The sequence below is a fragment of the Chamaea fasciata genome, unplaced genomic scaffold (genome assembly GCF_029207755.1).
Source record: "Chamaea fasciata isolate MVZ Bird 193981 ecotype frontalis unplaced genomic scaffold, bChaFas1.0.hap1 SCAF_8, whole genome shotgun sequence".
In the NCBI taxonomy this organism is placed as follows: Eukaryota; Metazoa; Chordata; class Aves; order Passeriformes; family Sylviidae; genus Chamaea; species Chamaea fasciata.
Window position 1 is genome coordinate 3,635,162 of NW_027094093.1, and position 22,074 is coordinate 3,657,235.

The window sequence follows — 22,074 nt, forward strand, 5'->3', positions numbered from 1 at the left end:
TGTTAAGTGGTACATGAGAACTATCATTATGAAAATACACGCCTCGGAGAGAATAAAAGTTGTGCAAAGAGTATAGCTGAGGTGGGCTTCAGTGATGATTAATGTCTGAGCAAATGGACAGTTTGACAGAGCACTGCATTTTTATCCAACGTCGGAGAGCAACTGTGTATTCCAGCAGGGTGCCTGGTGGCCCTGTCAGCCTGTGCACAAGGACAGGGACGCTGCTGCCTTCAGACAAACAGTGGGAGGGACATTATCAGGGTCAGAAATGGCGTTGGCTCTGTTGCCTGTCCAGCAGTTCGTTGTCCCTTGGCACCTGTTTGCGCAGGAGTGGCAGGGGGTGGTTTGGGCTTAATCCCTGTCCCGGTACAAGAAGGACGTGGAGCTGTTGGAGCAAGATCAGAGGAGGTCACCGAAATGATCAGAGGGATGGAGCAGCTCTGCTGTGGGAAAAGGCTGGGAGAATTGGGATTGCTCAGCCCGGAGAAGAGAAGGCTTTGGGGTGACCTAATTGTGGCCTTCCAGTGCCTGAAGGAACTGACAAGAAGGATGGAGAGAGACTCTTTACAAGGGCCAAGAGTGACAGGACAACGGGAGATTGGGTCAGACTGAAAGAGAGCAGGGTCAGATTGAGTATTGGGAAGAAATTCTTCCCTGTGAGGGGGTGATGCCCTGGCACAGGTGCCCAGAGAAGCTGTGGCTGCCCCTGGATCCCTGCAATTGTCCAAGGCCAGGTTGGACGGGGCTCGGAGCAACCTGGGATATAGAAGATATCCCTGGGCATGGCAGGGGGTGGAACTGGATGATCTTTAAGGTCCTTTCCAACCCAAAGCATTCCGTGATTCTGTATCCAAGAAGGGACATTCTGGCTGTGTGCTAGAGCGGTATCTGGATTTGGATGTGATTGATATGTCCTGGTTTGGGGACGGCTTTGCAGGAAAATCAGGCAGTCTGCCTCCTCTAGAGGTTTAGTTTTGCTTTATAGAGCTCTAATTTTCATTGGTTTTGGTGATGTTTAAAGGATATTCAAATATCCTGTGCCCTGCTCGTATCCCATCATTTATTCAATAGGAATGAGGTCTCATTGGAGCTTTTTCCTGGTGTTTTAAAGCTTTACAGAAGCTCGTCCTGAGCCAAGAATGCAGTAACATCATATTGGAAATAATGGGAAGAGGTAAATGCTAGAATTACAAATACCACATTAAGGTTATTTCTAAATCATACTAGGGCCTACATCCAAGAAAGAAAAATCAGGCTTAATAAGCACTGTGCTCTGCTCTGTTAATAAAGAGAAGTAAAAAGAGGATGAAGCTGAATAGAGGCATACAAAAGGGATGGTGTTGCTGGTGTTAGGACAATACCCTAGATCCCTTCTCTTTAGGCTGTAGGGAGCATGCAATGCTTTTTAGCTTGGCTCTGAGTCTCTGTTGTGAGTCTGTTTTCTACTGTTGTTTTTTTTTTTTTTTCCATGTAGCAGCCCAAGAAGAGTGTAGAAAAACAGGTCAGTTTGGCTGTTGATTAATTTCTTAGGGTAGGAAGCAAACAAGGTAGGATTCTGCAGCTGCCTGTGGGCTAGCAGAGGGTGGGCTGGGCCTGCCAGTGGTCCGAGAAGACCCAGCCAAAAAGTAGGAACTCCTTTCAGTGTGGTTGTCCATAACTGACCAGGTTTGGGGTTTCAGAGATGAAGTGTCCCGAGGGGTGAGCATTACACCAGTGGTCTGATCTGGATCTGTCTTATCCCAGGAAAGGTGTCTCATCATCACAAGGCTGCTTTGGAAAAACACGGTATCGTGGGCATCTCCGCCTGTATGAGCGCAGTCCTCAGCTCTGAAATTCCCCATCGCACCAAGCTTCTCTTCATTAATCAGGCCCTGCTTTCATTTACATCCCTCCCCACGCCTTTCCTCAACAACCCCTTGCCTCTGCTGTGCTCTGTGTTGCCCTCAAGCAAAGGTTGTGGTGTTCAGCCTGATGTAAGACAAACGCATCTCAGTCCTACTCTAACTCCTGTTCTCTGCCCCGGCAGCTATTTCAGTGGGAAGCAAGGAAGTGTATTCTGCTATCTGTTACCTCCCTTGAGGATGCTGTTTGCCTGGCACTGGGCCTCAGTTTCTCCAGTCTCCCAGAGGCCACAGTCTTACAAGCACTTATCTGTGCCCCTTACTCAATATTATGGGATTGCTTACTGCAGAGGTCTCCTGGAGCCTTCAGGTGCCCTGTCTCAGAGCCTGCACAACAGTAGAGGTGAGAGTAGAATTGAATCCAGGCTGCCTCTCAAGGGTTAGTGCTCTACGCAGGCTTTGGCTTTGTCTGTCTTGTGCTCTCGGGGTTCATGAGAACTTCAGGGTAAAATCTTCCTGCTGTATTCCAGGAGTAAAAGAGCTGCTCAGTGTTGCTGCATTGGACCTTGTTCAAGGGCTGCATCACACTGCCTGTGCCACTCGCCGTGAGCCAGCTCTGGGGTAGCTTCAGCACTGTGAGCTGATGAACGGGCTGGCCAGGAGTGTTCCACAGTGACAGAGAGGCTCAAGAGCCCTGATGCATTTTGAGTTTCTTTTTCAGCCCTTATCAGCTCGGAGCAGCTTTTGTTTTACTGTGCTCCTCGGAGGTCCCAGTTAAATCACATCCGTGGTGTGCCGGCTGCCGGCTGTCACTGTAAATCCCTGCCCAGGGTCCCACGGAGCTGCTGAGGTGACAGTGAGCCTTTAGCTGAAGTTCAGAGACGCCAAAGAGCTCTGCATGTTCAGTTTGACCTGGGGAGTGAAGGTTACATCCCGTCTTCACTCGCCAACACCAGCGGTCGGTTTTCCCAAACCTGTGATATCAATGTCTAATGCTTTTCCTGCAAAAGAACCCATTTCCTTGTAACAGAATAAATATTGCAGATTTCAGCCTGAGTTATTCTCCTGATGCTCTGGGTTATGAATGAGACCCAAAGGTGCATAAACTGAAGGACAATTTATTTTCTGAACACTCTCATTCCCTTCCCTCCCAGAGGCTGGTTCCTATCCAAGCATAGAAGGAAAAATAAAGCCAAAAAAGTAAGAAATAGTTTCTCTTGCTGGCGACTCAACACCTACTCCATGATCTGAACCCCACATGTAGAGGTTCCTTGCCTTGTCAGGCTATTTGTGTGAAAGGGAGAATTCCCGCAGGAAAGAAAAGAGGAGGACATATTTTTGTTTGGGTATTTTTGCTGTAGGTGTGAAGAAATTACTTTATCCACAGATAACAGGCTGCTTTACCTTTTCACAGCACCATGGAATGCCAGAATGGTTTGTGTTGCAAGGGGCCTCAAAGCTCGTCTCATTCCAGCCCCTGCCATGGGCAGGACGCTTTTCCCAGGTTGTTGTTCCCAAGCCCCGTCCAACCTGGCCTTAGACACCTCCAGGGATGGGGCAGCCACGGCTGCTGTGGGAAGTTGAAATCATGGATTCATCGGTGTCTCCCTTTGCCCCCAGCTCTTTGGACACCAGTGTTTGTGCCCCTGGGTGAGAGGGCTGCCGCCGGGAGAGCAGTCCTGCCGGGATCCCGCCGGGATGCCGAATGTGCAGGGAAGCGGCTCCCACTAGAGCGCGCTAGGACAGTTAAAATGGAGCTGCCTCTCTGCTGGCCCCAGGGCGGAACCATCAAAGATGCCTGTGGAAGGAACGGCGCTTTTGTTTTTCAGCAGGGATTCTGGCTAAGTTCCACATCTTTTCAGTGCAGTTTCCCTGGATGACTGTGCAGCAAAGCCAGCTGTGGCTGCCTTAGAGCACTGAGGTTTGGGCTGGCAAAAACCTGTTGGAAGACTCTGGCCTGGACAGAGGGCAGGGAGAAGCTTTGTCCTCAAGCCCTGGCTCATCTCACGGTCCCTTTGCTGCTCTGTAAGGCAGAGGAAGTGGAAATCTGCGCAGTACTTGGACATGGACAGGGGTCCACCTCGAAGTCCCACTGTTGGTTTGCTGTTGTCATTTGTGCATTTTCAAACTACCCCCAACAAACTTGCCCATCTTCACAGGAGAATTTCCTGCCTCCACGCAGGCTCTCAGACCCCTGTCTGCTACCCTCGTTTGCTTCATGTTTACTTAATTAGCCAGCTGGAGCATAATTCCTTTCATGATCGACGGTCTAATACATAAAGATGACAGTGACATGAATCTTGGCTTAGGTTTCAATTTGCATGTTAATTCATTGTGGTTCCCCAGATAGCTGGAATTTGCTCCAGCAGGATCTGGGAGGTGATGAAATGGGTGGGCTGTTCTCCTGTGTCCCAGCGAGAGCCTGGAGCCATAGGTGACATAGTTTTACTGTCCACCAGGCACCCTCTCTACTAGATCTACAGCAGAAAGCAAAGCAAAGGTGAAAAGCAGAGCAAAAATCCTAAATGAGGAGCTTTTCTTAGTACGAAATGCAAACAGAGTCGTGGCTCTGGTAGTTGAGAAGCATCTGGAAATCAGTGAAGCCTGGTGAGAGAGCCTGCAACAGATTGAGAAGGAACAGAGTGATTTTACATAACAATCCAGCCCCAGTCATCTCTGGTTCACAAAACCCTCTGAACACTTATCTAGAGAAGAGAGAGACACTCCAGGCAGGGAGGAAGGAGCGATTTCCCTGAGTGGGAGGCAGGCCCATGTTGGCTCTGAAAGGTTTAGGCACAAACCCCATCACTCCATGGGACTCATCTCTCTGTCTGACATCCAGGAGCTGGCTTACAGGGAAGGAAATGCTGCGAGCCCGTGTTCAGTTCCAGCACTCCGGGGGACCACGGGAACGCTGTCAGGCTCGCAGGAGACTGACAGGCAGAGCTGCCATTTTCCTGAAATGCCTGGAAAAGCAGCGGCGTGCCAAAGGTGGCGAGAGGAGGCTCTCGTGGAAAGACAGCCATACGTGGTTATTTATCTGTTCCATTCGAGCTAAGTGAGATCCAGGCCCCGGGGAGCCGGGATCCAGGATAAAAAACAGGGCTTGCCGCAAGACCCTGTGAGCTGAATAGAAATCATGGCTAAATAGGAGCATGGGAAGAGACACAGAGTTGTGTGAAGAGGCATGGCCAGCATCACACAGCAGGCAGTGCCACAGCCAGCCAGGCTTGGAGCAGTCTCTAGCTGGCAGATGGGTTTAGTTGCAGCAAATCATCCATTTTCAGATTTTGCTGATTTTACACAGTCTAATTTTACTAACAGAAGAAAAGGGTGAGACATTTTTTCACAAATTGCTTGTTCCTTTCCGGTTTTTTTCCCCCTCCCAAGTAACTGCACTAGGTAAATGTATTTTGGCCTTGGAAACATGGATTACATTTTAATGAAGAAGTGTGGGGACAAAAAATTGAAAAGAAATGTTGTCTCTTCTCTGTGTTCAAAACCCAATGGCTTCGGATTCTCCAGGAATTTCTTGTACTTCCTGAAAATGCTGTTATCTTGTATGCCCTGCATTCATAATCAGTTGTGGCTCCTTCTTTCTGTTCTGACCTTCCTTGCTCAGTGTCTCTCACAAGAGGACAAATTCTGGCTTTTCAAAATCGTCTTCCTGATGCTTTATGGCTAGCAAAAGAAGTCTTTTCTTTTTTTCTTTTTTTTTTTCCCCCAGAAAACATTATTAAATCAAGCTTTTTCATTTCTCACCTCAACTAAAGCCAAGCTTTTCAGCTTTTCATTAAAAACCAGATATTTGAAGTTGTTCAGGAGGCCTTAAAATGAACATTTCCAGGTTCTAGAATAAACACTGTCATTTTCCAGATACTACTTTTCTGGAAAGTAGGATTTAATCATGTAGCTTCTGTTCCATTAACTAGGTTCCAATAATATTTTAAGCTAGCTTAGTACAGCTCTGGATTTGGGAAATGCGAGGTTATGATAAGCCTGTGCAAATTCCGTGAGGGGTACTGGTGTTTCTCTGCATGGAACACGGGGGAAAAAGCCTGCTCACAGTTGAGATCTCTTGGTGAAAAGCCCTGGGCAGGACTGAGTTCCATCAATCCTGGGCACAAAGTGCCTGTGCTCATGTGGCAAATCCACCTGGAAGCGGCAGGGAGCCTTCGGGATGGGGATGACAAACACACCCCTCATTAGGCAGAGCTGAGGCAGGGACTAATTAACCTGGAGCTGCAGTGGTGCTGCTCATGGCTCGTGTCCTGATGATTCCTGACTCTCTTGGGGCGAGGGCAGGATCAGCGTTGGCTCTGCTTGGAGCAGCTTTCCTCTACCTTTTCCTCCCCCCTGTCTCCATGTATTTCAGGCATGGAAACTGTGTCCCTGTGCCCATCTGGGCTCAGTGGCTAATTGTGTGGAGCTGTTTTCCTGAGCTAAATTAGCAGATGCATGGGGGTGACAGTTTTGGCCTTGTATGAGTTTGGTGGTAAAAACTGAGACTCAGGCCAAGGCAGCAGGGCCAGAGGGAATTTAATGGGACTTCATGCAAAACACAGCTACAGACTTTCAGTTGACTTTCTTCAATTTGTCTAACTAATGTCTTCTCCAGCCTTGCTTTTTAATTCATGATACTCTCATCAATCACATAATTATGACCTAATCTCATTCTCTATTAAGACTTGGGTGACAAATAAGGACAGGATCACACCTCAGTTTGTGTTGCTGTGTTTTATTGCCTAGATGAAAAGAAGCAAACATGCTGGGGGACAGAATTCCCAAAACATAAAAACTCTGCTGACAATATGCAACATCTAGCTATTTCTGGAGAGCTGGAAAGAGGCTCTCTTTTTGGTTGGTTGGTTTTATTTACACTGTTTTCCACATAAATACACACCTTGTCAGACCTGGGAACAGGCTCCTTTTAACTCATCTCACGAGCACACATCAGCGTCGTAACAATCACATGGGGAGAACTATTTCTCCTGGCAAGAGGCAGCTTAATCCAGTGGGTCAGATAAAAATCCTTCAAACAGAATATGGGAATTTCGTCTTTTATAGATTAACCACTGCAAGGGACTGATGATGTTAGGCAGCATCAAATTCCACTGATGCCATAAGCCACGGCAAGGAGCACACTGAGAGCAGGAATTAAGAACGTGATTGAATCGTGTGAAAGGGTTTTTACTCCTGAGTTAATGTTAGAGATTCGAGTCTAATGTTATGGTTTGGGGAAAGAATGGCTAATTCTTCACATCCTGTATTTTTGTTCAAGTTTGACATTTCCCGGTCAAAACCTCCCTTTGCTGACCCACTGTTCGTAGTTTTACTGGCTTATCAGCGTCATCCCATCTGGAAAGAGGGTGGCTCTTTTCTTCACAGATATTTTAGGCTAAAGAGATCTTCTAAGCATCTTGGGAAGACCCTGAAAGCTGAATCCCATGGCATTCCTTGTGTTCCCAAGCCGGGATAACAGACAAGGCTGTGGGCAGTCTGGTGTTTGAAGTCTGACCTCTGGCTCTGTTGCAGACACTTGGAGCAGACTCTACCCCTGCACAACAGAAATAAACCACAAAGGTTGGAAACTAGAAGAGAAACATTTAGCGTGTATGGAGTGTTTTTATAAAGCCATCAATTTTCACGCCGCTTTCACAGTTTCCTGAGCCTAACTTGAAAGTTATGAGTGTTTGGGGTAGGCAATACCACACAAACAATATCCACTTCCAACACATGTTTATTCACAAGCTTCTCACTGTTGGTACTGTGAACGCACTGCTGTTTTTTTCTACAAATAATACCATGTAATACTATTCATAATGGTTTGATGCCCCAGTTTGAGCTGTGTCGTGCCATGCAGCAATTTTGCTGCTCAATTCTTGTATTCACACTTGGTAGCTGAAATACTGCAGCCCTCTGAACTTGCTTTCCTGTTTCCCCCTGATTTTCACTGGTGCTCGGATTAGCACTTAGTCATCTTTACAATCCTTGCCTTTCCCTGTGTCCTCTTCTCTGCAGCATGCCCAAAATTTGTTTGCACAGGATTTTTATGAGCTTCTGGCCTCACTAAAAAAGGGCCAACTTGTCTTGGGAAGTTTTTCCCCCCCCCCATCAGTTTTGACACCTCCTGCAGCCTGCCATTCCTTAGCATTAATTTCCATCACTTCCCCCGGTTTCCCTGGCAGAAATTCTGATTAGGCAATAAGTGCTGGGCCATCCATCATTTCATGCCAGTCACCAGTCACACGGTTCTTCTCAGCCTGGAAGGCACCAATCGTTCTTAATCAACCCGAGTGTGCCACGGGTAACAGAGCTAAAGACCTGATTTCCCTGGCCATCCCCACGGGATCCTGTCTAGGCACGGCGGTAAGGCAGAGCCATTGAGAGAGCCCTGCAACGGCGCAGCACAGCTGATTAAACCCCTGCAAAGCTCAGAGGGCTTCACAAAAGTCCTGTCAGTCAGCTTGCATTTGATTTCAGCTCTGATTTTCGTTTGTTTACAGTGTGGCCCATTATGTGTAGAGTGTTTGCTAAACGCTGAAGAATAATGGTCCTGTCCCACGGAGCTGACAGCAGAAGGGCTGACAAAGGGAAGGAAGGCAGTAAAAGAGGTAATTTATGTATGAGTCATGCTTCCCAGCCAGCTGTGCTGATAAAAAATGGCCACTTTTATGGGAAGGCTGGAAAAGAGCAATGAAATTACCTTTCTAGAAAAAAAAAATTAAAAAAAAAAGCGCAACCCAAACCAAACGAAATATTTGGACCAGCAGTTTGATTAAAGGTGACTTACTGCCACCGGCACAGGGAAGGGAGTCCTGGGGAGGCATTTGGGTTTTTCAGGGAAAGATGTTTCTGGCAGAGACACCTGCACCTAATACAGAGACAGCATCAGGAGGTCCTGCCTAAGGCCCCGAAAAACCTGATAAGGAAGCAGGAAAACAGAGGATACGAAGTGTGAGAGATGAGAATTGATAAGCAGGGGTGGAGTCAGGAGCTGGGAGCAGTCGCTGAGGCAGGGGAGGAAACCACTGGAGATACTTTTTCGGCAAATTGCCGAGCAGTCCCGGATCCACCTAATGCACAGAACTCTGCAGGAAGATTTATGTTGTCATCCAGCCACATGACGTGAGGCCTGACTTTGCTCCACTTAGAGGCAATGACAGACTCCTATTGATTCATGGGAACCATGGAAATCAAAGAAAACTTGCTGTGGCAACTGGCTAATTCAATAAAAGCATTGATTTATTTTTTTTTCCAGCTGGACAATTAGAGAGCATGAATGCAGTGTAGCTGATTTCTGTCTCTGAATTAATGTAACAAATGATCATTGATTCACGTGAGAGGAAACTGTACCCCAAAGGAAAGGTAAAAATCCCCCAGCCTGTGGGGGCTGGTCTTGAATGTGCCACAGATAAAGCTGGTTATGATTCTGTGTCTCTCTTGCTTAGCACACTTAGGAGTGAGTTGACTGTCACCTCCCAGAGCAGCCAAAGTAAAGGCAGACACACAGGGCCAGGGAGAACCCCGGAAAGGTGATGCAGGAGACCATGGAGTTCAAAACAGGTGGTGGGGGCACCTCGTAGGATCACTTCAGGTGAATGGCTCTAGCTTTGCCCTGCGTTTGAGATAGAATCATGGAATGATTTGGGTTGGAAGGGACCTTAAAGATCATCCTGCTCCACACCCTGCCGTGGGCAGGAACATCTTCCACTGTCCCAGGTTGCTCCAAGCCCCATCCAACCTGGCCTAGGACACTTCCAGAGATCCAGGGGCAGCCACAGCTTCTCTGGGCACCCTGTTCCAGGGCCTCAGCATCCTCACAGGGAAGAATTCCTTCCTAAGATCTGATCTAAACCTGCTCTCTCTCAGGGGGAAGCCACTCCCTCTTGTCCAGTCACTCCAGGCCCTTGTAAAGAGTCTCTCTCCATGTTTCTTGTCAGCTCCTTCAGGCACTGTAAGGCCACAATTAGGTCATCCCAAAGCCTTCTCCAGGCTGAGCAATCCCAATTCTCCCAGCCTTTCCTCAGAGCAGAGCTGCGCCATCCCTCTGATCATCTTGCTGCTTCCTCTGGACTGGCTCCAACAGCTCCGCATCCTTCCTGTGCTGGGCCCCCAGGGCTGGAGGCAGCTCTGCAGGTGGGGCAGAGCTCTCTCTTCCTCCACACTGGGGAAGGTACTTTGAGCACCCCCTCAAAGCCTTAAAAGGGGAACTTCTTAGACCACCTGCAGTAGCTGTGAACAGGCCCCGAGAATTTCGGGGCGGCTGGGTATTTGCAAACTTAGGTTATGGCTTCGTGCTTTGCTGGCCTGGCTCAGGAGTCAGTGTTCCAGGCAGAGTGATGATTTCTTTCGCAGGAAACTGGTGTGCCACTTGTCCATTTGCAAAGCCCTTTTGCTGTTGAGATTAGTTCTAATGGTGTTGAAGCATTTTGAACTTGCTGCACCACGGAGGCCCCCCCAGACTGGGCTGAGGAGTCCCAGCTGCTGACAGAGCATCCCCCAAGGGTGACTGTCATTGCAGCGGGGAGCACATCCCGGTGTTCCCAGCTCCTGATGTCAGCTGGCTGCTGTCTGTGTGGTGGGTGCCAGGGGTGTGCTGCAGTGCTGGCACAGGGGCTGCTGCTGTTCCCTGCCCGGTGTCACCTGGCTGCAGGGGCAGGACAGGCAGTGGCATTTTAACAGCTGCGGTTGTTTGCGTCAGTGCCTGTGAGTCAGGGCCCTGACCTGGGGGAGGTTTCACGCTGATCCCTGGGCTTTGACGTGGATGGGCCATCCCAGCACCCCTGTGACACCCCTGACCTGCCAGAGACACCACCTCCTCTCATCTCCCCGCTGCTGCTGTGCTTGGTGCTTTTTTTTGTTCCATTTCTAATGGCCTGCACCTGCAATAGAGACGTTCTGAGAGGGCCCAGGGGACACAATGCCCCTCCTGCCCTTCATCACAGGAGCAGCAGTGAGGAGGTGTGATAAGAGCTGTGGAGCATTAATGGAGCGGGGTGCTCAGTGCTGGAGGGGAGGAGGGATATTTCGATCACTCGCCGGGATAAAAGCTAAGCTGCCGTACAGCACAGCCTGCTAGAAAGTGGTGGTTAGCAAAACGTGTCTAATAAAAGGTCAGGTGTGGTCCTGAGTTCTGGGCTGACACTTGCACAAGCTGGTAAATGATACATAATGAACACCTTATTAGATTAGTTTTGTCTATTTGGGGTCACCGTGAACAGCCCATTTGAAAATAGTAGGTTTCTCAGAGGCTGCCAAATGCTGGTTGTTATTTCTGCAGATAATACTGAATCTGTTGCTTGTCTGAGGGCACCTTATGCAATATTTGGTGATCAGATTTGGAGCATTAACTGGATAGCTCAACTACTTCGTGTGCTTCTCTTCCCTGAGCATGGGAGCATAACTCTTAGAATCAGATTTCTCATGTGCAACAATCAGAGAGAGCCACAGTTAAAGTTTAACTATCCCAAACCGCTCAAAAATTGTGGTGGCCATTCTGATTACCGTGTCTTTTTAGAGTCTGGGGTTTTCAGCTTTTCAGTTGCGAGAGCTGAAAATTAATCTTTTGCTTCAAGTGAAGAAGTGCTCTCACTTATATCCCAGATCCCAGCACCAGAAACGTCAGGGAGAAAAATGAAATACCTGAGAGCATAAAACTGCAAATGGACTTTCAGAATACAGCACAGGATTTGCTCCCTGTAAACTGTCAGAGCTCCTGCTGGAAGCAGAGAGCGCTTGCTGAAAAGCAATGTGAAAGGTGCCAGACTTGTTTAAAAATTCCCAGACACATTTTCATACTTAGAACTCCTCTCCCAGTATAGTAAGAGAGCTGCACTCTTGTAACTGCTGGTAGCTGTCATGGAAGCTTTTTGTTTCCCAGCAAAAGGTACAGAGGCAACAGTGGCACAGGCAAGACAGCTTTGATGCAGAATGTTCAAAAGACTGATTTCTATTTCCTCTCCGAAGACCAGCCCTCCAGAAAGCTTCCTTGACCTCTTCCAGGTATGAAATAGTCCAGGATGGGCTTTGGGGCTCTTCTTCATAAGATTCTTCCATGTCCTCCCCACAGGCATCTTGCCCAACAGCCAAGGAAAGCGTTGCTAGGACTGCTTTCTTCCCTGGATGGATTTTGATTATGAATAAAATAAATGGTCGGGATGAATGGAACTAGTTCACGTCTTGTCAAAGCAGCACAAGCAGGATGCTGCTTTTATGAGACTTGCCACTGCCCCTTCCTCCTCCAGATCATCCCTTTCATGTGCCTGAGCAGCACAGAGGTGACTGCCTGCTTCATTAAGAGCTGCTACAGCATAGGAACCAGCTCAGGAAGTGGTTTACAAACAGCAAAGAGAAAACTCAGAGACAGAACGAAAAACAGGGGAAGAAAGAGACGACTGCAGTTTTAAGTTGAATTTCCACCACCTTCCAAGCAGGCATTCCAGTATGAGTACATTAAATGCACATATTTCTCAACAGCAAGGGCTGTTTAGCAATAAAGACCTTTGGCACTGAAAGAGGCTCAAAACAAATCTTTGCAGCCAGCAATAAAACACAAGGAGTGCCATGCTGAACATCGCTGGGTCGCACAGCTTGTTAAGGCAAGAGGCTGGAGGCTTATTTGTGCAATCCCTGCGAGAAATGCTGTCCTGTGACACACTCACTGTCACAGAGAACTGCCTTGGAGATTAAAAAAGAAAAAAATTAAATGTAGCCCCTACAAATGCGGTGCTGTAGCCACACTAAAGGGAAATGGGCACACCCACAGACATCCAGAACATGAGAGATTTCTGAAACTTGAACCAAGCTGCATTTGGAATTGGGTATGGAGCTGTTGATTGTTGCCTGTAGAAAAAAAAAAAACAAAACTGCAAGAGATGCTTGTTGTGCATCCTCTGACCAGCCTGATCTAGGGGAAGTGGTGATCCCTGCCCTTGGCAGGGACTTAGAGTGAGATGATCTTCAAGATCTCTTCCAACCCAGGCCATTCTATAATTCTGTGATTCTAGAAATCGAGGGAAAAAAAAAAGTCTCAAAGCCAATGTATAATACGGGGTCTTGTCTGGAAGCTCCCAGCATCCAGTCCAGGAAAAAGGCCCTGTGGGGTTTTCACATTTTCTCCTGTAAAAAAGGAGATGTTTGACTCCCCAGCTTTGCTGAGATCTGAATAATGAAATAGTTCTAACCAATGTTTATAGTAAGGTTTGACTTTGGTGGTGCTCTGCGCCTGCAGCTTGCCAAGAGCCTTCCTGCCATCCAGGAGAGGCCTCTGGCTCCCACAGGCTGGTGCCCCAGTCCTGTGGGGATTTTTTCCACAGGCTTTTCCTCCCATTTGTGGGGAGCTGTTCCACTTTTCAATTGTCTGTGGGGATAAGCAGGCGTTATAAATGATTGTAGAAGCGGGTTATTTAAACTTTGGGTTATGTAAGGGCTATGAATTTTAAGATGGTTTCTTCCAGGGATTTTGCAGGCAGATTTGAGTTTGCCCTGCTCATACTCCAAGGAAAACTGAGGAAATGTGGAAATGTCTCCATGGGTAGCTGGCACACCATTCCAGCTCAGCTCACAGTGAGCTCCAAGCACAAGCCGTGTATGCCTTTAGGAATCAAAGCAGATAGAGGCACTCTTCAAGACTCAAGGCAAGGTGATGCTAAAGCTCCCTGTGCTCTCACACCACAGTGTGTAGCTATGTGTGTGTGTGTGTGAGTTATTCCACGTTCTTACGCGCAGGAGAGGTTTTTTCCCAAAATCTCTCTCCCTTCCCAAAGCCACCGTTTAACCAATGCTTTATAAGGATGTTTTAAATTCCGGTTTTCATGAGCTTTCCCATGGAATTTAAGATGACTTCACTGTCACAAAATATCCAATTGTATCCAAGTGGTATTAACATGTGGGGCTGGGGGAGATTCCATACATACCAATGGGGTAGGAATGCAGTGTTTCACATGGATGGGGGCCCCGAGGCTCCTGCCTGCCTCCAAGTGTTGAGCTCCTGGGCAGCCTTTGTGCCCAAAGCAATCTGAAAACAGTCCTGCAGCACAGAACTGCTTGCAGTATTTTGTCCCATTGCTAGCCCACCCTTGTTCCAAATTAATCTGTGCCTAATTTGCTTCATGGAAATGCAGGAGATAAATTGTTGACTCTACAATAGCTGGATTAGTCAAATGAAGACCGTGTCTAGGTATCACGGAGCTCCCAGTTTGCTGTTCATGGGCTGAGAGGAAAAATGTTTCCAAAAGGAGACAATTTTCTGTTATTTGCTGATTTCTGCTATTATCTGTTGTGTTATTTGTGCACTTCAGGTCTCTTCACACAAGTCAAACACCCTGAACTGGTGAGGAGGTTCATGCCTCGCTGTGTCATATGATGCTGGATATTACCTCCACATTCATCCTCTGGTTTAGCTTCTAGGAAGAAGTTTTATCCCAGATAAATACACAATCCCACTTGCCCTCAGGAGTCCTTAATGTTGTCTTCCAGTTGTCAGGATGGCAAAACTGAGCCTTGCTCGCCCACTGCTAGTGAGATACAGGTATATATCTATCACAGGCTGTCCTGGAATCAGTTTTGGAAAGGCAGGTGTCAGTTAGCTCCTTCCCATGGATTGGTGTCTACAGAGGGCACCCTCTTCCATGGCATTTTTAACTCAAGCAGACTTCTGATGCTACTTCTTGCTTTCTTGGAGGCAATGAATGTTGCTTCCAGTGCATCATCAAGTGTCTCATTATTAAATAATTAGAAAAGGTTTTTTTATAAGCATTTTGACTGTAAAGAGCCCCAATTACTGTTGTTACTACTACCTTCTGGCAATGCAGAGGAAGACACTGGTGAATCTTCCTTTGATCTTTGTTGAGACAAGCTGGAGAAAATGGGCAGACCTTTGGACACGAAATGATGATAATTATCCATAAATAACGAAGCTCTTTGGGGCCCTTTGTAGGCAGACTGGAACTTCCTGCCCAAAGGTGTTCATCTTCACACACGGGCACAGTGTCTGTCCTGCGCTCCTCTCTTATCACTGGTCCTGCTGTGCACATTTCTGATCGTGGTAGTTGTAATGGCATCCAAAAGGAAGCTCATCCTTTGGGATGGGTCTGAGGGGTATTTTAAAAGGGGTTTTTATAATGCAAAGGTTTTTCTGGACAGGAGTTTTTGAGGGGGAAGGAAAAGAAACCAAGAAGTAACAAACACCGTCACTTTTTGGAGATTTTCAGGCATCCAGATTGGCAGTGAGGGGAATTCTGGCCAGAAGCTGCAAAACCCAGCAGTACATTTGGGAAATCTTGGACTTCAGACCAAGGAGTCCAGAACACAGTGACCAAACAACCTTGCCAGTAGTCAGAGGGGTCTGCCAGGCCTGCCAGACATTCAGAGGTCCTGGAGTTGTGGCTGTAGACAACTTGCCTTTCAGCTTTACAGTGCACACGGGGTGGGACCAGCACAAACAGGACCTGTCTGACCTGCTGAGGAGGTCCTGCATCACTCTGTGCCCACCAGCCATGGCTTGGTTTGGGTGTGATTGACCATCCGTGGCTATCCAAAAGCTGCTGGACTTGCTGTACAAATCCATCCAGCAGTACTGGAGTTTAATTTCTCCTCTTTCTCTGTTCCGTGCCCAAGATAACTTCCACGTGACAGCAAAGTCCCAATATCAACTCAAGATTTCATGCTGCTGTCCTTTCTGTTTGAAAAATCAAACTGCAGCACGAGTCAACTCTCTGAGGTGTGAATCTAGAGTGGGATCTGTCTGCTTGGACATCCAGGGATGCGCATCTCACAGCACACCTCCCAGGGTGAGGACACATCCTGGAAGCCCCAGTGAGGGTGTGCAGGCAGCAGGGAGAGAGGAACTGCAAACTTGGGCTGTGCAGGTGAGGCCTGGGGGTGGGAGGGGTGGCAGCACATCTTCCAGCACATCCTGCAGCCCCTCCCAAGGAGCTGCCTCTCCCAGCACGTGTCTCCGCCTGCGCCCCGGCTCTCCAAGGATCAGCCCGTGTGCCTTGTGCTCAGGCACACACAGGTTTTGAAATGCAGGCCATAAACTCAGGGCATGCCTCTAATGAGCCCTTCTCCTGTGCACTGCACTTGCTGAAGGACCAGGCCGGTTCCTCCCGGGAAGGGTGCCTGGTGCTACAGTCATTAGGGAAAGGAGGGGTGAGCACTCTCTCCCAGGCTGATTGCAGAGCCGTCTTCCTTGCCCATTCAGGGAAGATTGCCCATCTCCATCGTGGGAGTCAGAGAATCAAACCCTCTTTTGGGACAGCTGCCTTTTATCTGTGACCCGAAGAGGGAAAAGAGATCTTTAACCTTTCCTTTGCTAGGAATGAAGGAGCTCTCAGAAATATTCTGTAGGTAAGCAAGCCCTTCTGCGCTCCTGTTTGTGCTCCTCCACCACTGCGATGCTTGTGAGGGATTATTACAACACGTATTTTTCTCCACAGCTAGCAGTTCCCAGCTCCAGGAGGCTGACAGGCCTTGTGTAACTTGTCATTACTCATCAGCACTCCCTATGCTCGTTTAGATCTCAGGGTGTGGTTTTAATTAGCTGATTTTGTAATAACACCCGGGTGACTTGGTGATGGATAGTCACCCTAGAAACCTATTAAGCAGGACTGTGGTGGCTCCGTGTCCTTAGACTGTGCTCTCAGATTGCTGTTTGCTTGAGCTTGTGGGGTTGCCTGGCTGCCCTTCCCCACACCTTCCAAGCCTGTTGGTGGTTCAATCCCACAGAAATGGTCTGTAGATTCTTCACTGAAATGTGCAGCCAGGTAGTAGAGAAAGAATGTGGTAAGTGCTTGGGCTGGGAGCCCTGGGCTCGTTTTAGAAAGTCCATGTGGGAACACACTCCAGCTGTGGGGGGGACAAACATTGCTCACAGCTCTATTGCTAAATCTGAGTAGACCTTTAGGTAGGTATTTTATTATCCCATAATATAATAAAAATCTATGGGTTTTCCTGGGTTTTGTGTGATTATGTATATTGGATCAAACCACTGCATTATGGAACGTAGGGAAAAGACTACTGAATCCATATGACTGAGCATTTAACTGCCTTTGATGTGCAAATATAGTTAATTTTTAATTTGATACAATTTTAATCTTTCAGGAAATATGTTTCCATTGCATACAGAACAGCCCACCCGTTGTCCCAAGCACATCCTGCCTCTGTGTTTCCTTATCCTTACAGTCTGTTCCTAGGCCTCTTAACTTGCAAGCTGTTTTGTTGGGAGTTTTTTTGGGCAGCTTTGCTGACACTTTGGTTTGGAAAGCACAAATTGTGCCCAGCCTTGGAAATACCCATTGTTCTTCGCAAAGTCAAATCTATTTTTCACAGTGCCCTTGCTTTGACCTTGTTATCAGCCTTGCCATGAATAGTGTGATCCCTAATTAGTCCATCTGTCAGCTGTCCAGGCTCACGTGATGGGACAGGAGCATTGCTGGCAGATTGGAAACCACCTGAAAGCACAAAATGATAAATGAGAAATGTCAGGATTTGGACTCTGGTAGCCGGCCCTTGTTGGCATCAGACCTGGGTTTAACATCGTTGGTGATCTGAAGGAAGGGTCAAAGGGCATCCTAATGAAACTCCCCCATCACCCGCTTGCTCCAGCCTTGGGATTCAGTGGGTTTGTGTAGATTGGGAGTCAGGGCCTGGCCCCAGGAATAAGGCTTTTGAGAACGGGTTTTAATGAAGCAGGCCCCACCCACGACTGTGTGAGCACAACAGACCCCAACTCAGAGGCTTCACTGCATACTCTGAAGAACTGCACGTTGCTGCTGGGCTTATTTCATGAGCAGGAGGAGTGGGGGGTGGCTCTACTGGTGACCTTCTGCTGTACCAGCGAGAGACTAAACTGGGCTTGTTGGTGCCTGCCAGGATCTACCAGCAGCAGCTGCCTTTCCTTGATCATTTTATGCCCAAAACTCTTTGCTGACTAACTTTTACTCCTGATCCAGTGTTGTGTGTCAGTGGGCTCACAGGAGTTCGTAAGCACTGGAAAAGGGGGAGTGTGAAGCCTGCAAGCATCCCTGTGGCAAGGTAGGTGTGTGTGTGTGGGAGCCTCACAAATCCAGCCCTCGGTGCTGGGCGTGGTGGGAAATGATTCACGCACCTGCAGGTTTGCTAGGACCACATGTGGCTGAAGGTGACCTTGGGAGCAAAGGAGGAGGGTGAAAGACTGGCTGGGAACAGGGCACTTCTGAACGGAGGCACCGTGGCTTTAGAACCAAAAGCTGCATTTCCCTGCCCTTTCCTAAATCTGCTCCAGCAGAGCGTTGTTGACATAAGAGTATAAAAACCAGTGATGAGCTCTTCTGCAAATCCTGTCCCAAATGTTTTAGCTTGTCATGCCTCTAATTCAGTTGCAGCAAGCTTGGACTTGGGCGAAAATAAAATTTACTTTTGTGCTTGTCTACTCTGAAATCAGAGTATCCCAAAGCTCTACTTGGTCTGAGGGCTTATTCCTGGAAACAAGGATGCTTTGCGGCAATAAGGAGTTAACATCAAAGAACTTTGAGCCAAAAATCAGCTGCACAGTTCTCCTTGACCTCTTTGGAGCAGGCCCTCTGTGATATAATCCTTGTACTGCTGACAGTGACAGCCTGCTTGAGGGAAAACTGCTTCCAGGAGGGGCTGCTTTGCAAATGCATTTTAATAGTGGGGGGGAAAACATCGCCAATGAATAGTGGAAATGTGTTTGGTGGCAGAGTGGTGCCATGGTGGGGCCACATCAACTGCAGTGTCATAGTGACTAGAAATAGTGCTGCCCGATTTTTGTTTTTCTGGGTGTTCTGAATGCTTTTTAAAATGCCGAGTGAGCATCTCTCTCAAAAGCACGTCTTGTGCCTGAATTTAGGCACGCAGGAAAAATGTAGGAATTTGGGTTTCCAGGCTCCTGCCATGCCATTGGAAGGAACTAGGGGCAATTCCCAGAGGGTATGTGCTGCCTCTCCTGGGAAATGCTGTGGGCTGCTCAACAAAAGCCTTTTTATACCGTTTCCCAAGTGGTGTTTCAGTTTGTCTTACACCACTGCAGCATCATCCAGTGCTGTGCACTGTGTTGCCTAATGCTGGCAAGTCCTCAGGCAACTGCTGCTCTGCCCGTGAGGGAGGCAGGGCTTTAAATTGGTTATAGACTTTTAAATTTTACCTTCCTTGGTGCTGCAAGGAAGATGTTAGAATCCTGGAATTGGTGAGGTTGGAGAAGACTTCAAAGTCCAAACATCTACACAGCCACCACCACATTCACCTCACAAACCACATCCACAAATGCCACATCCACATGTATTTTTCAACACTCCCAGGGACAGAGACTGGCACTGACTTCCAGGGGGTAAATATTCTTGCCCTCTCGGGTTTGATCCAACTCCCCTTGTTTTCACAGCCAAGCCAGGAGTGTTCATGAGCAGACAGCTGCATTTGATGGTGCTGCTGTCATTTTGGCCAAGAAACCAGCCAGATATGAATGACAAGTGTGGCCATTTCTTCTCATCCCCCTGCTGTGTTAGGGCTGGAGAGAGCCCCCAGCCCCCCCTGACTGGCCCTGTGCAGCAGCTCCTCCACAGCAGTTTGCTCTGTTCAAGGATCCCTGCCTTGCTGCTGCTTGTGGCTCTCACAGCTGCCAGCCCTGACAGGTAGAGACCCGTGAGGACATGTCCTCCTGCAAGAGTGTTTCCAACACTCTTGCAGATCATTCATTCATGGGCTTTATTCTGTCTTGCATCACTTGCCTCAGTGTTCATTTCTCATAGAGGTAACTGGGCACGCTTGGGAAGCACAAATGCATTCATTGCTACTGAAATAGAAACTCCTCTACTTGACAGAGCATCCCAAGGAAAGGCCTGTTTGTGAGTTCTGGCTGTGTGAGGTGAGCGTTCCTGCCCTGGAAGCTGCAGCCCCTGCAGGGTGATGTGAGCTGCTGCAGTACAGGGGATGAATCACGGCTCTGATCATTTGCATTGGATAAAATCACAGTTCTGAGCTCCCCTGAGAGCTTCCTCGGCTCCATGGGCACAGAAACAGATGCCGCTTCTCTTCTCAGTGATCTGAACCACCCCTCAGTGGGTTTGCCCTTCAGCCCAGAAGAGCCCTAGTTGTTCAACCAGAGGAACAAACCGACTGAGGATGTATTAGGAGAGGGAAGAATTTTGGCCTTTCCTTCCTTTCTCCCTCAAGCTATTTGCACACTGGCACACTGAGATATGCTCCTGCTCTGGTCACTTTGTCCACAGCTTCCTGTGCCATCTGCAGGCATTATTAAGTAAAGGAATTATTTAGTAAAGGAATTAAAAAGCAGAAAGTGTGTAATGGTTTAATAAAGTCCTCATCTTGCCTTCTGGAATGGGAACGCTGTGGTGTTTGGGGAGTTGAATGCAGGTGCTCTGGGAGCCAACTGACATTGAGTTATTCTGATTTTACAGTGGTGATCTCGAACAAATCATCCTTTGGGTACTTCCCAAGGGGGATGTTTGTTGACTCAGTTCACAAAGGAAGTAAGGATGTGCATTTGCTTGGGAAAATTATTATCCAAATCATGGTGCTCTTTTGAAACAGTTGTTTGACTGAATACCAAAAAGAAGCAATCAGACACTTGCCTTAGAAGACCTTGGCAAGGCAGCAAATGGTGAAATTATAAATTTCTTCTCTCTTACCCCCTCAGAGCAGAATTATCTATATTTGGATTTCTTTTTTCAGCCCCAGAGAGGAAGCGAATGAAGTTTGCAAATCATGTTTGGACCAAATGCAGTGAATCTGGCTGTGCCTCCTACACAGAGCTGAACTAGAACAGTGTCCCAAGGAGCAGTGCTTGTTCTCAGCTCCCAGACCCAAATGAGCTCCCTCTCCCTCCTAAGGATATTTAGTAGAGGAAAAATAAAAAAGGAATGTAGAGCTGGAAGGTTAGACGTTTAGGTTTCTTCCCGCTGCTATTAAAACTATACCAGGGAAGCCTTTTAGGTTAATTTTAGCTCCAGCTTCACTCCCACCAGTGGAATGTGCAGTCTATTTAGACTGAAGGTATGTGGGGCAGGGACTGCTCTGGATCTGTTGCCATTCCCACCTTTGCAGTGCTTCCTCACCAATCCAGAGAAGCTGTTTTCCCTTCACCAAGTGCTACATCTCTCTCTTCCTCTCCTCTTTTCCTCTCAGTGCTTTCAGCAACCCTTGGATCAAAACTCCTCTGCTGCTGCCTCCACTCCTGTCCCTGGGTGGAGTTTGGCAAGGACCCCTTCAAGATGGTTTTCATTTTTGAGGCCTAAAGTTAGTTTGTGGCTGAAATGTCATGTACAGGAATGGTTTTGGGTGTCTTTCATGGAATATGCTGAGAACAGTGATGTCTTCCATCGCTTGCCAAGTGCTTCAAGGATGGTTTCAGTGTTACCAGACACCCAAGGGGGATCAGAGTTCTTCCAACTCACCAGAGCCCATCACACAAATCCATATTGCAGATCAATTGCCGGTCCCTTTGTGCAATGAGCAGTTCCCTTTGCTGTCATTGCTTCGCTCTGTACCTGCCTTTTCTCTTTCCTGTCATCACTGGCTGTTCTTTTTAGGTACCACTAGCTTGGGAAATTCAATGATGAGTTGAATAATGAGTATTCAAGCCACGCTAGTACTCTGAAGTCTTGTGAAATCTGATCCATTCTCAGGGGATTTAGTGCGTTTCATGGAAATCAGTCAGTGAGAACCCCAGGACTGATTTCCTTGAGGAAAGGGAAGATGCAGGAAGCCAAGGAGTTAGATCTGTCCCTGAGATTTTGACTTATAAGTATTTTTCACCTCTTTCATTTAATTTACTTGGATGGGTAGGTCTACTTGAGACATTCAGAAGTATTCAAACACCCCTAATTCCAAATCAGCAATGGCAGCAAGATGCATGCTGTGGCTGTGGATACTTTCTTCCCAGCCATTCCCTGTGAGCCTGGGGAAGTCGGACTGGCCTGGCAAGTGGCCTAACTCTGCTGCTGCTGCTGCTGCTGCTGACACCTCTCCAGCAGAAGTTGTGTGTGGGCAGACAGGGAGTTTCATCATGGGGAGGAGGAGGCATGCATCACCTTTTGTTTAAGCAGAAGCATCTTTTTGGAATGCTATCCATTTTATCGGTGTGGGCTTGGACAGGGAGCATCCAGGAGAGGCTGGATATTGTAATTAACACAAGTGGAGGCAGGCTGCTGCATCTGCCCGCCCGCCCAGAGAGGAAGAACCTGTTGAATTTGCTAGGAGCTATTGCTGTGAG